We start from the raw sequence: 14,962 nt of genomic DNA, 5'->3' as shown, positions 1-14,962 counted from the left end.
TGTGAGAGCTGGGCTACATTTAAGCAGCACTTCTTCCATGCTCAGGATTGGTGCATCCCGAGGAATAGGAAATCAGGGAAGGGGGGCAGGAAACCCGCATGGATGAGCAAGGAGCTCATCAATAAGATCAAAAGGAAGAGGATGGTCTATTAAATGTGGAAACAAGGCCTGTCCTCTTGGGAGGAGTATAGATGTGTTGTCAGGGCCTGCAGGGACGCGACGAGGAAGGTTAAAGTCCACCTAGAGATGAGGCTTGTGAAATAGATATAGGATAATAAGAAAGGTTTTTTTAAGTATGTAAACAGCAAGAGGAAGACTAGGGATAATGTGGGTCCCTTGCTGAATGAGGGGGGTGTCCTGGTCATGGGAGACACTGAGAAGGCAGATACTGAACACTTTATTTGCTTCAGTCTTTGCTTCAAGGACACTCCCCTTGAACTCTTTGCCCTTGACAATAGGACAAAGGGTCTGGGAAATGGAGGGCTCCCCCCAGTGGACGTGGGAGTGGTTCAGGAGTGTCTGAGTGGGCTCAGTGCACACAAATCCATGGGTCCCAATGGGATGCATCTGTGTGTGCTAAGGGAGCTGGTAGATGTGATCACCAAACCGCTCTCTATTATCTTTGAAAGGTCCTGGAGAATGGGTGAGGTGCCTGAAGACTGGAGGATAGCCAATGTCACTCCAGTCTTCAAGAAGGACAGGAAGGAGGATCCAGGAAACTACAGGCCAGTCAGTCTCACCTCTGTCCCTGGAAAGGTATTGGAGCAGATTTTCAGGATGCCATCTCCAAGCAATTGGAAGAGAAGAAGGTTATGAGGAGTAGTCAGCATGCATTCACCAAGGGGAAGTCGTGCTCGACCAACCTCATTGCTTTCTATGATGGCATCACCAGCTGGGTAGATGGGGGGAGAGCAGTGGATGTCATCTACCTTGACTTTAGCAAGGCTTTCAATACTGTCTCCCATGACATCCTACTAGCAAAGCTGAGAAAGTGTGGGATAGATGAGTGGACGGCGAGGTGCGTTGAGAACTGGCTGACTGGCCGAGCTCAGAGGGTGGTGATTGGTGGAGCAGAGTCTGGCTGGAGGCCTGTGACTAGCGGTGTTCCCCAGGGGTCAGTGCTGGGTCTGGTCTTGTTCAACATCTTCATCGACAACCTTGATGAGGGAATAATGTCTGCCCTCAGCAAATATGCCGATGACGCAAAGCTGGGAGGAGTGGCTGACACACCAGAAGGCTGTGCTGCCATTCAGCAAGACCTGGACAGGCTGGAGAGATGGGCAGGAAGAAACCAAATGAGGTTTAATATCGCTCTTTATAAGTACATTAAAGGAGGCTGTAGAGAGATGGGGATTGGTCTGTTCTCCCATGTGCCTGGTGAAAGGATGAGGAGGAATGGGCTAAAGTTGCGTCAGGGGTGTTTTACGTTGGATATCAGGAAGAACTTCTTTACTGAGAGGGTTGTTAGGCATTGGAATGGGCTGCCTTGTTAGAGTTAGGTCAGAGGTTGGACTCAATGATATAGAGGTCTCTTTCAACCTAGACAATTCTGTGATTCTGTGTGATTCTGTGATATCTTAGAAAGTAAGTTTAGACTGTGCACTTGTAACTACAAGATATATACAAAATGAAAAGAGAAAAAAGGTTTGTATATAGCTTATGGTAGACTGTTGCTGTTTGTTTGTCTGATTGACTGATATGAATACTCCATTAAGAAATATATGGCAAAAAGATAACTGCTTGAGTTATGGATCATAGAGTTACACAGAAAGAAAACCAGAATAAATCCCATCCAGAAAAATAAATAAATAAATAAATAAAAAATAAACTGCGTACTTATCATAGAGTGGCTCGGGTTGGAAGGGGCCTTCAAGACCTTGTTACAAACCCCCTGCCATAGCAAGGGATGCCACCCACTGGATCAGGTTGCCCACAGCCTCATCTAACCTGGCCTTGAACACTGCCAGGGATGGGGCACCCACAGCTTCTCTGGGCAACATGTTCCAGTGCCTCACCACCCTCTGAGTGAAGAACTTCCTCCTAACTGCTAATCTAAATCCCACTCTTTTAATTTAAAACCATTCCCCCTTGTCCTGCCATTATCTGCCTGAGTAAAAAGCCGTTCTCCACCTTTTTTATAAGTCCCCTTTAAGTATTGGAAGGTTTGCAATATCATCCCAGAGTCTTCTCTTGTGTAGGCTGAGCAGCCCCAGTTCTCTCAGCCTTTCTTTGTAGGAGAGGTGCTCCAGCCCCTTGATCATCTTTGCAGCCCTCCTCTGGACCCATTCTAACAGAGCAGCATCTTTCTTGTGCTGGGGGCCCCAGACATGGATGCAGACCTCCAAGTGGGGCCTCACAAGGGCAGAGTAAAGGGGACAATCATCTCCCTCCACCTGCTGGCCACTCCTCTGTTGATGCAGCCCAGGATACAGATGGCCTTCTGGGCTGCAAGCACACACCGACTGCTCATGTCGAGCTTTTCATCCACCAGAAACCCCAAGTCCTTCTCTGCAGGGCTGCCTTCAATGAGTTCTTCTCCCAGTCTGTACTCATGTCTGAGGTTGCCCTGACCCCGGTGCAGCACCTTGCACTTGCACTTGTTTAACCTCATGAGAATCACATGGGTCCACTTCTCAAGCTTGCCCAGGTCCCTTTGGATGACATCCATTCCTTCTGTTGTATCGACTGCACCACTCAGCTTGGTGTCATCTGCAAACTTGTTGAGGGTTCAGTTGATCCCACTGTCTATGTCATTGATAAAGATGTTAAACAGTACCAGAACCAGAACAGACCCTCGAGGGACACCACTTATCACCGGCCTCCACCTGGACATAGAACCATTGACCACCAACCACTCTCTGGGTGCGACCTTCAAGCCAATTCCTTATCCACTGAATAGCCCGCCCATCAAGTCCATATCTATCCAATCCGGAGATCAGAATGTCATGTGAGAATGTGTCAAAGGCCTCTCAGAAGTCCAAGTAAATGCCATTGGTTGGATTTCCCTTTTCAAATGATGCCGTGACTCCATCACAGAAGGCCACCAGATTGGTCAAGCACGATTTGCCCTTGGTGAAGCCATGCTGGCTGTCTTTGATCAACTCTTTGTCTTGCATATGTCTTCACATTGCTTCCAGAAAGAATCATGTATTCATGTAAAGACACGGAATCATAGAATCATTTAGTTTGGAAAAGACCTTTAAAATCATCAAGCCCAACCATCCACTTGATACTATTAAACCAAATCCACCAGTAAAACATGCCTCTAAGCACCACATCCTCACATCTCTTAAGTACCTCCATGGATGCTGACTCCACCACTTCTTTGGGCAACCTGTTCCAATGCCTAGCCATACTTTCCATGAAGAAATTCTTATTTCAGTGTCTTCACATATTCCATATACATTAAATTACCAGTGATCTCATCTGTATTATTCTACCTTGTTATTTGCTTGTTTTCTTCTGTATTTCAACCATTCTAGAAACCCCACATTGTCTTAAGGAAGAGATTTTATAGACCTCGTTTCTGATGCATGAAGCCATGTCATATATCCAAGAGAGGTAATGAAGTTTAGTTTGAATTGATACATATTCATCTTATTTATTAATTTATTTAATTAATTTTTATAATTTTCCCCAAATATCCAACCTAAATGTTCTGTGTCACAACCTGAGGCCATTTCCCTCATCTTATCACTTGGTACTTGGGAGAAAAGCCCAACCTCTACTTTGCTACAACCTCCCTGAAGCTAATTGTAATGTACAGTGAGGTCTCCCCTCAGCCTTCTCTTCTTCAAGATAAACAACCCCAGATCCCTCAGCCATTCCTCATAAGACTCATTCTCTAGACCCTTCACCTGCTTTGTTGCCCTTCTTTGGATACATTCCAGCACCTCATTGTCCTTCTTGTAGTGAGGGCCCCAGCTGAACATGGTATTCAAGGTGCGGCCTCACTACAGTCAAGTACACAGAGGGATAATCACTTCCCTAGTCCTGCTGGCCATACTACATGTATTTCCAATACAAGCCAGGATCCTGTTGGCCTTCTTGGCCACCTGAACACAATGCTGGCTCATGTTCAGATGGGTATTGACATATATCCCCAGGTTCTTTTCTGCCAGGCAGCTTTTCAGGCAGTCTTCCCCCAGCCTGTAGTGTTGCATCAGGTTTTTGTGCCCCAAGTGCAGGACCCGGCACTTAGCGTTGTTGAACCTTGTAGAAATGGCCTTAACGTATCAGTCCAGCTTATCCAGATCCCTCTGCAGTGCCCTCTTACCCTCAAGCACATAAACGCTCACACCGAATTCAGTGTTGTCTGCAAACTTAGCGAGGACGCACTCAATCCAGATCATTGATAAAGATGTTGAACTGGCTCCAGTAATGAACCCTGGGGAACAACACTATCGTCTGGCCTTCAGCTAGATTTGACTCCATTCATCATGACTCTTTGGGCCTGGCCACCCAGACAGCTTTTAATTGAATGAAGCATACACCTGTCCAAGCCTTGAGCAACCATTTTCTTCAGGAGAATGCTATGGGAAATGGTATCAAATTCCTTACTGAGATCTAGGTAGACCACATCCACTGCCTTTCCCTCATCCACTGAGCACATCACATCGTTGTAGAAGATCAGATTCATCAAGCAGGACCTGTTTTTCATAAACCCATGTTGACTGGGCTTGATCACCCAGCTGTCCTATAAGTGTTGTGTGATGGCACTCAAGATGGTCTGCTCCATGAGCTTTTCTGGTACCAAGGTCAGACTGACAGGCCTCCAGTTTCCCAGATCCTTCTTTTGGCCCTTCTTGTAGATAAGTGTCATATTGCTAGCCTTGAGTGGACTACGACCTCACCTGATAGACCGGGCAGCTGATAAATGATGGAAAGTGGATTGGCAAGCACTTCCACCAGTTGCTTCAGTACCTTTGAGCTGATTCCATCTGGCCCCATAGACTTGCATGCATCTAAGTGGAGTAGCAGGTTACAAAACATTTCCTTGTGAATTATGAGGGCTTCATTCTGCTCCCTGTACCTATCTACCAGACCAGGAGACTGAGTGCCCAGATCAGAACTGGTCTTGCTGCTAAAGCCTGAGGCAAAGAAGGCATTAAGTACCTCAGCTTTTTCCTCGTATCTTGTCACTATGTTTCCCCCTACATCCAATAAAAGATGGAGGTTCTCCTTAGTCCTCCTTATCTTGTTTATGTATTTAGAACAACTTTTTTTTGATTGTCTTTAACAGCAATAGCCAGGTTGAGCTCAAGTTGGGCTTTGGCTCTTCTCATTTTGTTCCTGCACAGAGTCACAACATTTTTGTAGTCCTCCTGAGTGGCCTGCCCCTTCTACTAGAGGTCATAAACTCTCTTTTTCTTCCTAAGCTCTAGTTACAACTCTGTTCAGCCAGGCCAATCTTCCTCCACACCAGTTCATTTTTCAGCATGTTGGGACAGCCTGCTCCTGTGCCGTTAGGACTTCTTTCTTGAAGTGTGTCCAGTCTTACTGGACTGCATCCCAAGGGACTCACCTGACCAGTCTCCGTAAACTGACAAAGTCTGCACTCCAGAAGTCCAAGGTAGAAGTTCTACTACCCTTCCCTCCCCCCTTTACTTTTCCAAGAATCAAAAACTCTATTAATTCATGATCTCTGTGTCCAAAACAGACTCCAACCTTCACATCATCCACAAGTAACATATAAGCACACTGTAACTTGTTATAAACCATTCCTGTCAAACAACAGTTCACTTGCAGCTCTCTGCAACTCACTATTGCTCAAGACCAGCCTTCAGACCCTGGGGCCATCAGTCCCTGACTTGATGAGTCTGCAGCAAGTCTCCAGCTCCTCACAGCCCTGCCCTCCCAAAGGTAAGCCCATGTCCCTATCCAAACTCAGCCTGTCCCCAGAGAGGTGCCTGACCAATCCAGAGCTACATCTGATGCTAGTTACCCTCACCAGGCCTGATCTTGACCTGTGAATTGACTTCTGACCTCCCCAGCAAGGCCCTTGCCCAACCAGATCCCTCTTAGCTCTGTTCTCCCTTTCCTTACAGTGCAGCTGGTCTTCACTGCTCCCTGATAACATTTATTTAAGATCATCTGTTGGGGTTTAACCCAGCCAGCAGCTAAGCACCACACAGCCATTCACTTACCTTCCCCTCCCCACAATGGGACGGGGGAGAGAATCAGAAAAAAAGTGAAAGCTTGTGGGTTGAGATAAAGACAGTTTATTAGGACAGAAAAGAAAGAAAAATATTAATGATAATAGTACTGCTACTAATAATGTGTACAAAACTAGTAATGCACAAAGCAATTGCTCACTACCCGATGGCTGATGCCCATCCCAACCCAAACAGTGCCTCCACCCACCCTGGCCAGCCACCCCATATTAGTTTTTCAGCATGGCATCAGATAGTATGGAATATCTCTTTGTCCAGTTCAGGTCAGCTGTTCTGGTTCTGCCTCCTCCAGGCCCTGATGCAGCCCCAGCCTGTTCACTGGCAGGGCAGTGTGAGAAGATGAAAAAGTCTCTGGTTTAGTGTAAGCACTGCTCTGCGATAATTAAAACATCAGCATGTTATCAACATTATTACCATCCTAAATCCAAAGCACAGCACCATAGCTGATATTAGGAGGAAAATTAACTCTACCCTAGCTGAAACCAGGACATCATAACACTGGTAAGCTCACTGATCTTAAATGCAACTCCCAGGCCTCTGGGTTGAAGGTACTTGGGTGGAACACCCATGTAGAGCTGGTCAGGGCAAATAAGTACTGCTAGTGCACTCAGGACTCTGACAAAAAAAAAAAAAAGGAGTTTCAGCTCGTGGAGGTTGCCAAAGGGCTGTTATATGAGATGTCCTATAAGCAGTCTTTGCATGAAAGTCTTCATCATATCTCATGAGAGAGGTCTCAGCTAGGACCAAGGCACAGAGAAATGTGCAACTCCAAAGAAGTTTAAATAGAAGTTTGCAAAGTAAATTGAGACCTGCAATGGAAAGGAGGAGTTGTGGACTCGAATGAGGGTGTAAAGGCCTTGCAGAGGGATCTGGATAGGTTGGAGAGCTGGGCGATCGTCAACCGCATGAAGTTCAATAAGAGCAAGTGCCGGGTCCTGCACCTGGGATGGGGAAACCCTGGCTGCATGTACAGACTGGGCGATGAGACGCTGGAGAGCAGCCTAGAAGAGAGGGATCTGGGGGTCGTGGTAGACAGCAAGTTGAATATGAGCCGGCAGTGTGCCCTGGCAGCCAGGAGGGCCAACCGTGTCCTGGGGTGCATCAAGCACGGCATTGCTAGTAGGTCGAGGGAGGTGATTGTCCCGCTCTACTCTGCGCTGGTGCGGCCTCACCTCGAGTACTGTGTGCAGTTCTGAGCACCACAGTATAAAAAGGACATGAAACTGTTGGAGAGTGTCCAGAGGAGGGCTACGAAGATGGTGAAAGGCCTGGAGGGGAAGACGTACGAGGAACGGCTGAGGGCACTGGGTCTGTTCAGCCTGGAGAAGAGGAGGCTGAGGGGAGACCTCATCGCAGTCTACAACTTCCTCATAAGGGGGTGTCGAGAGGCAGGAGACCTTTTCTCCATTAACACCAGCGACAGGACCCACGGGAACGGGGTTAAGCTGAGGCAGGGGAAGTTTAGGCTTGACATCAGGAGGGGGTTCTTCACAGAGAGAGTGGTTGCACACTGGAACAGGCTCCCCAGGGAAGTGGTCACTGCACCGAGCCTGTCTGAATTTAAGAAGAGATTGGACTGTGCGCTTAGTCACATGGTCTGAACTTTTGGGTAGACCTGTGCGGTGTCAAGAGTTGGACTTGATGATCCTTAAGGGTCCCTTCCAACTCAGGATATTCTATGATTCTATGATTCTATGATTTCCAAAAGCAGTCTTTACACAGAGGCAGGTTAATAGGTCACAGTTTTTTCATTTTTTTTTTTTTTTTTTTTTTGTTTGTTTGTTTGTTTGTTTTTTTTTGGGGGGGGGAAGGAGGAAATAGACTTTTTCCTGTTTATCAGTTGTTGTTGTTTATTTGTTGTCCTCTTTATTGGTTTTTGGAAAAAAAAAAAAAGAAATAAACAACAACAAAAAAACCACCACTAACAACAAAAACAACAAAAAAAGCCACAACAATTAGTTGCCTATTTTTCTCAAGGAAAATGGGGTATATATGTATTTGGGGAGGGGTTCAATTTTCCAGACATCTATCAGAGTCTGCAGAAAAATATACCTGTCCTTCTAGAGTTATATGTCTGGCTATTTAATCATAGAATTACTGAATCATTGAATCATAGAATCATGTAATCGTAGAATCATACAATGCTTTGGGTTGGAATGGACCTTATTTACCCATTCCACCCCCCCTGTCATGGGTAGGGACACCTTCCAATAGATCAAGTTGTTCAAAGCCCCATCCAACCTCACCTTGAACACTTCCAGGGATAAGGTATCCACAGCTTCTCTGGGCAACCTGTTCCAGTGCCTCCCTTCATAGTAAAGAATTTCTTCCTAATTATTAATCATAATCTTTTTTGTTTGTTTGTTTGTTTAGTTTAAAGCCATTAGCTCTTGCCTTTCATTACACTTCCTGATAAAGTGTCCCTCTCCTGCTTTCCTGTAGGTCCCCTATAGGTACTAGAAGGCTACTACAAGGTCTCCCTGGAGCCTTCTGTCCAATCTGAACAACCCCAACTCTCCCAGCCTGTCTTCACAGGGGACGTGCTCCAGCTTTTCATGATCCTCATGGCCCTGCTCTGGACCTGTTCTAATACATCCACATCCTTCTTGTTCTGGAAGCCTCAGAGCTGCAACAGTGCTCCAGGTGGGGGGTCAAGAGAGCAGAGCAGAAGGGGAGAAACACTTCCCTAACCTGCTGGTCATGCTGCATTTGATGCAGCCCAGGATACAGTTGGCTTTCTGGGTTGCAAAAGCACACACTGTAGGCTCGTATTGGGCTTCTCATCAGCCAACACCACCAGGTCCTTCTCCTCAGGGCTGCTTTCAATCCATTCTCCAACCAGCCTACATTTAGGCTTGGGATTGCTCAGGGCCAGGTGCAGAACCTTTCACTTGACCTTGTTGAACCTCATGACATTTGCACAGGCCCACCTCTCAAGCCTGTTCAGGTCCCTCTGGATGTCATTCCTTCCCTCCAGTGTGCTGAGCTCACCACATGGCTTGGTGTCATTGGCAAACTTGCTGAGGCTGCACTCAGTCCCACTGTCTGTGTCACTGACAAAGATGTTAAATAAAATATCCCAGTACTCATCTCTTAGGAATACCACTTGTTACTGATCTCCACCTGGACACTGAGATATTGACCACAACAGCCATCCAATCAATTCCTTACCCACTGAGTGGTCCAACTGTCAAATCCATGTCTCTCCAAGTTAGAGACAAGGATATCAGGGGGGACAGGGTCAAATGGTTGACACAAATCCAGGTGGATGATGTTTGTTTCTCTTCCCCTATGCAGAAGGCCACCAAATTTGTCAGGCATGATCTGCCTTTAGTGAAGCCCTGTTGGGAGTCCCAAGTCACCTTCTCATTTTTCATTCTTCTCATTTTTGCCTTTCTGTGTCCCTTGATATTCCTGGCCAAATTTAATTCTTAAAGGGCTTTGGCTTTCTTTCCTAACCTGATCCCCATCTGCTTGTGTGATTTCTCTGTGTTCCCAGAATATCCATATATATATATATATATATATATATTTTTTTTTTTTGGGGGATGCAGTGCTCCTGAGCTTGGAGAAAGTGATCCTTGAATATGATCCAACTCTTTTGGGCCCCTCTTCCCTCCAGGGCTCTGTCCTATGGCACCCTACCAAAACTACATTGACTGATCCAAAACTACACCACTACAGCTAAGGCTGCTATTGAGCTTCACATTCCCCACAAGCATCTCTTTGTTGGTGAGAATGAGGTCCAGCATAACACCTCTCCTTGTTGGCTTCTCTATCACTTGGAGAAGGAAGTAATTGCCAATGCATTCCAGGAACCTCTTAGATTGCATATGCCTTGATGTGTGGTCCCTCCAACAGATACTGGGTTGGTTGAAGTCTCCCAGCTTGTGAACATGAAGCTGCTTCTGTTTAAAGAGGGCCTTATCTTCAGGTGGCCTGTAGCAGACCCCCACTATATTGTCCCATGTCACTTCCCTCCCTTTAATCCTGACCCACAGTTTTTCTGTCAGCTCCTCATCCATTCACTGGCAGAGCTCCATGCACTCCAGCTGCTCATTGACAAAGAGGGAGATGCCTCCTCTGTCTGTCCTTCATGAAAAAGCTGTGTCCTTCCTTCCAGCATTCCTCCCATGGGAGTCATCCCACCACATCTCCATAATGCTAATGAGGTACATCTCTAACTCATCTTGTTTATTCTCCATGCTAGGTGTGTTAGAATAGAGACGTGAGTTGACTTAGTGGCTGGAGTAGCTGGAATTCCTTTGTGCTGCTCTTCAGGTGCTCTCCTGTTGACCCTTCTCCAGGCTTTGGGCACCTATTGCTGACACCTGTATAAAACTGGGAAGAAATGGATGGATTGTGGTTCTGATTCCCTGGAAACTTTAGTTTAAAGCCCTCTTCACCATCTTGACAATCTTATGACAGAAGATTCTCTTCCTCTTCTCTGACAGGTGGGCCCTACCAGCCCCCAGCAGACCAGGTTTCTCAGAGTCTCATGACCTAAGTAGTCAACCCCTTTCTATTACACCAGTCCTGTAACCATCTGTTTGACAGATTCAACTGGCCCTTTCAATCCCCTGCCCTTTGACCAGAAGGAATGATGAAAAAATTTGCTGCTATACTAAGTCCTTTACTGCTCCTCTTAGGATGTATCCACTTGAGTAGTCATGCTGCATCTGTGTTACTTCTAGTCATTTTTCTTGCTTTCTAATCAAGCTTTCTGGATGTCTTAATGATATATCCCAGCGCTGGCATGTGTAGCATTTTCCATGACTACAACATAGTGAGGGTATAGACTGAAAGACAAATTTACTGTATCTTTGTGGGATAAGACACTGAGCTGGTCAAAGCTATGAGACTGAATTGCTCACAATTTTTCTTGAAGTAAATGCATAAAAAATAAATAATAATAATAAAAAAGATATTAATAGAACAGAAATTAGTGTAATGATTTCTTAAAACACAGATCTTAGATCTCAGGGTTGAGACATTAAAATAAAAGATTAATTTACAATTTTTTGTCTACCTGTCGTGCCCATGCTAGGTTCATCCTATTGATCTGACCCAGTCTTGTTTTAAGTTCAATAGCATAATTTCTCAGTTATGAGAAAATTCACAATATTTTCTGTGAATTCAGGATCTTTGCTCTTTCCTTAATGTTAAAGCTTGACTGTGATTTTGCTTACACAGGACTCTGAATGTAGGTACTCTACCTCAACTTCTCAAATCCTCAACTGCAAATCTTCTGAAACCAGAGTTCAACAGATAGGATCATGAAAAAACAGGTTCTCTTTCTGCTTTTGAATGACAAAGATTCCACAAAGCTAACATGTAATGCAAATACAGAATCTCTAAACAAACCAATCAGTTATATTATTCATCACACTTTGAATTTTACCTCCCTTCTTTTCCTTCAAAACTCCCCAGACTTGTTCTCTAGTAAGTAAAGAAGGATGACATTAGATGGCTGTTCCTGGATGGTTTGAATAGCTGATATTTCGGACATTTCATAGAATCATAGAGTCATAGAACATCCTGAGTTGAAAGGGACCCATAAGGATCATCAAATCCAGCTCCTGGAACCACACAGGTCTGCCCAAAAGTTTAGACCATGTAACTAAGTGCACAGTCCAAATGTTTTTAAATTCAGACAGGCTTGGTGCAGTGACTATGTCACTGGGGAGCCTGTTTCAGTGTGCGTCCACCCTCTCTGTGAAGAACCTCTTCCTGATGTCCAGCCTAAACTTCCCCTGCCTCAGCTTAACACCGTTCCTGCGGGCCCTATCATTGGTGTTTACAAAGAATAGTTTGTCTAGGATTGTGCTACTTTTCCTCATTAGTTATCCACAAAGCCAAGCTGTATAGGAGTTTAAGAAGACCCCTACTAAACCACATCAAAGGTCCATTTAGCCCAAGGGCTAGAAATCAATTCTCAGGAAAAACATTAGACCACAGAAACTGTATAGTGACATTTCCCCAGGATACAACAAGTAATTTGTTTCAGAGTTTAGGGGCTACAAATCTATACTGTCTTAGGGAATAATGTAAATCAGCCAAAGTAGGAGCCATGGTATTAGAGAAAAAAATATCAACTATCTTCTTGTGACAGTTTTCAAACACTGTGTGAGTTGTTTTTTTTTTTTTATGTTTGCTGGGTTTTTGTTATTTGATTTTCATTCCACTGTTATAAGTATTTCTCCTTTCCCTCAAGAGAGTTGGATTACTCTGATTCTTCCTGCATGTGTATTTACCTTTGATTTTCTCATTTCAGTGAAAATGACTAAGCTCAAGTAAGTCAAGGTATATAAAGGGGCAAGTAAATATATTTTGTTTTGTTTTGTTTTGTTTTCATGAAGGAGGAAGAGGATAATATTTGAAATACTCTCTTGGAATCATTTCACCTGATCACTCCAAAGTATATCAGACTAGCAGATGGCAAGAGCCATCATAAATGACTACAAATCTATTCTTTGCACTTTTATGATTCCAAGAACATACTATTTATTCTGATGGTAAGTATCTTGAAATATCACTTTAAAAATAGATAATATCACAGAACAAAACTCAGAGCACATAAGAAGAATATGACTTTCAGAATCTCAGATCTTCAGAATCTTCAAAATTTCAGAATCTTCAGAATGAAATTGAATTTAAAGTGATGATAAACCTGCCGTCTTTGTTCACCTCCTGTTTTGCAAAATCAAAGACAACAGAAAAATATAATTCAAAGACATGCAAGGGAAGTAATATTTGATTAATAAATTGAAATATTAGCAGTAATTTCTATAACATTAAAATAATTTGGTTTTGTAAATTTTAGAGTAATTTTATGATATTTTTTAATATTGTTACAGTCATATCCAACAGAAAACGTTGAAACTCAGCCACTGAGATTTTTCTGTTTCTATCTTTCATTCATTCCTTCATTTAGAAAACATTGTAAGGCTGTTATGTTTGTATAAATATATATTTCCTATTTTATTTTTTATTTTTTAATCTGAAAGGAAGAAAAAAACACATAGTATTCTAAGTGTTTATTGCATGAATTCCATCTTTTCTATTACTTATTTTTTCTCTTCTAGAATAAGAGGAGAATAAAGTAGAGAGCTCTAGAATAAAGTAGAGAGCTGGGGTAACTCCACAGAAATCACTAAAGCTACATGAATGTTATACTTGCATGAGGTAAGACAAAAGAGATAGTTTTCCTAAATAATAGAAACTAAATTAAACTAAAGTTGAGATTCTGAATATAGAGCAAAAGATGACTGGAAAAAATATCTAGTACTGTAATTCTCTAAAAAGAAGAAAATATATGCCCAGGAATTCAAAATTAAGAAGACTCTTAAAAGACAGCTAAATATTTTAAAGAGGGAAAAAGCATAGCTTATACTGCTAAATGTATTACTTCAATGGAATGATTGAATAATGCATGGCCAATTGAAAGTGGTCATTATGAACTTGCTCAATTCTGGTGGCTTTTTTTTTTTTTTTAATTTAAATATTAAATATTTAAGTATTATGTTGGGAAGATATGTGTAGCTTCTCTGTAGCAATATTGAAAAAAAAAAAAAAGCCAAATAAAGCATATGTTTTTGAAATGTTCATGTTTGTGAAGGAATTGTTGATAGCCAGTTTAAATTCTTCATAGGACTAACTAAGGTGAAGAGAGTGGGAACTTGGGAACTAACACAGTAATGATATGATTGATATTAGCTAGATCTGGCAATGTATTCAAATTCTGTTCTTTGAAAGATATATCTCCCTACTGCTGTTAGAAAACTAGACAGCTGAAAGACCTGTACCTGCTTCTTTCCAAGCCCAGCAGAAATATAGCTTCTGAAATGCAAAGCCATGCACAGTGAAAACACAATAGAGACATTTCATAACTACTTTAAGCTGTTAGTATAGGTAATTAGAAGAAAAATATTGTGTGAACAGAAACTAACCCACTCAAATTTATTGGTCTACACCAATATGAAAAAGTACATTCTGATGAAGGTGTTATACTCTTTGAGAAGTAACAGTACCAAGCTGATTTTCAATTATTTGCTCCAAGATATTTCTTTTCCAGTTTGATACTGCAATTTTTGTAACACTGATGTGATGGCTCATAAAAATTGCATTAAAGAAAAGGTCAATTTTTTAAAGTAGAATCAAGGACTGGAAATATTAATTTATGGCTACTTTTTGGGAGCTAAAACTAATTTCAGAATGAATGTTTACATTGCAGAGTTCTCTATGTTGTTGCAGATTTGGTGGGCCATACTACTAAGGGAGGTAATGTCAACATGATAGCATCACTGCTGTATCCTGTTGTGACTACAGATGTCCATATTTCTAGCCTACTGAATTTGGCAATGATTCACAAGTAGCAGTAGTACATTAAGGAACAAATTGAGCTATAGGCCAAAAAATATGAACATTGACAATGAGGGTTTGGAAGGAAGAGCAGGATTAAATAAATAAATAAATAAATAAATAAATATAAGGTCAAAGAGCTAGGAAAACAGGACAGCTAAATATTTTCACTGAATCTTTAGCAACGTGTTCTGCATTGTGATTTGTTTGTAATAGATAAATAGTAAGAATATGATTGTTTTGATGATCAAAAATTCAAAATTAATTCAAAATAGAACTGTATATGATTACTTTATTCAGATTCAGCTTGGTTTCATCTAAGGATACAATTTAATGTATTTATGAGTGTTCCAAAGTATGTATCTTTCACGTATCTCTGCTGCATGTTAAGGTGAATCTAACTAAAGTGGTCTTCAAGATCCAGGGGA

General features: G+C 42.6%; 1 long non-coding RNA gene across 1 annotated transcript in view; it reads left to right on the top strand.

Moving 5' to 3' along the window:
• LOC137850176 (uncharacterized) overlaps positions 1–13,359 on the top strand; it is a 51,703-nt gene extending 38,344 nt beyond the window's left edge. The window contains exons 2-3 of the long non-coding RNA XR_011092329.1: positions 12,533–12,688; positions 13,259–13,359. This is a non-coding gene — a long non-coding RNA (uncharacterized lncRNA). The remainder of the gene's footprint in view (positions 1–12,532; positions 12,689–13,258) is intronic.
• Positions 13,360–14,962: the final 1,603 nt, after the last annotated feature.

Source organism: Anas acuta, chromosome 1 (genome assembly GCF_963932015.1).
Source record: "Anas acuta chromosome 1, bAnaAcu1.1, whole genome shotgun sequence".
Taxonomy (NCBI): domain Eukaryota; kingdom Metazoa; phylum Chordata; class Aves; order Anseriformes; family Anatidae; genus Anas; species Anas acuta.
Note: the sequence above shows the minus strand (reverse complement) of the source record. Positions and strands in the feature narration are given on the sequence as shown.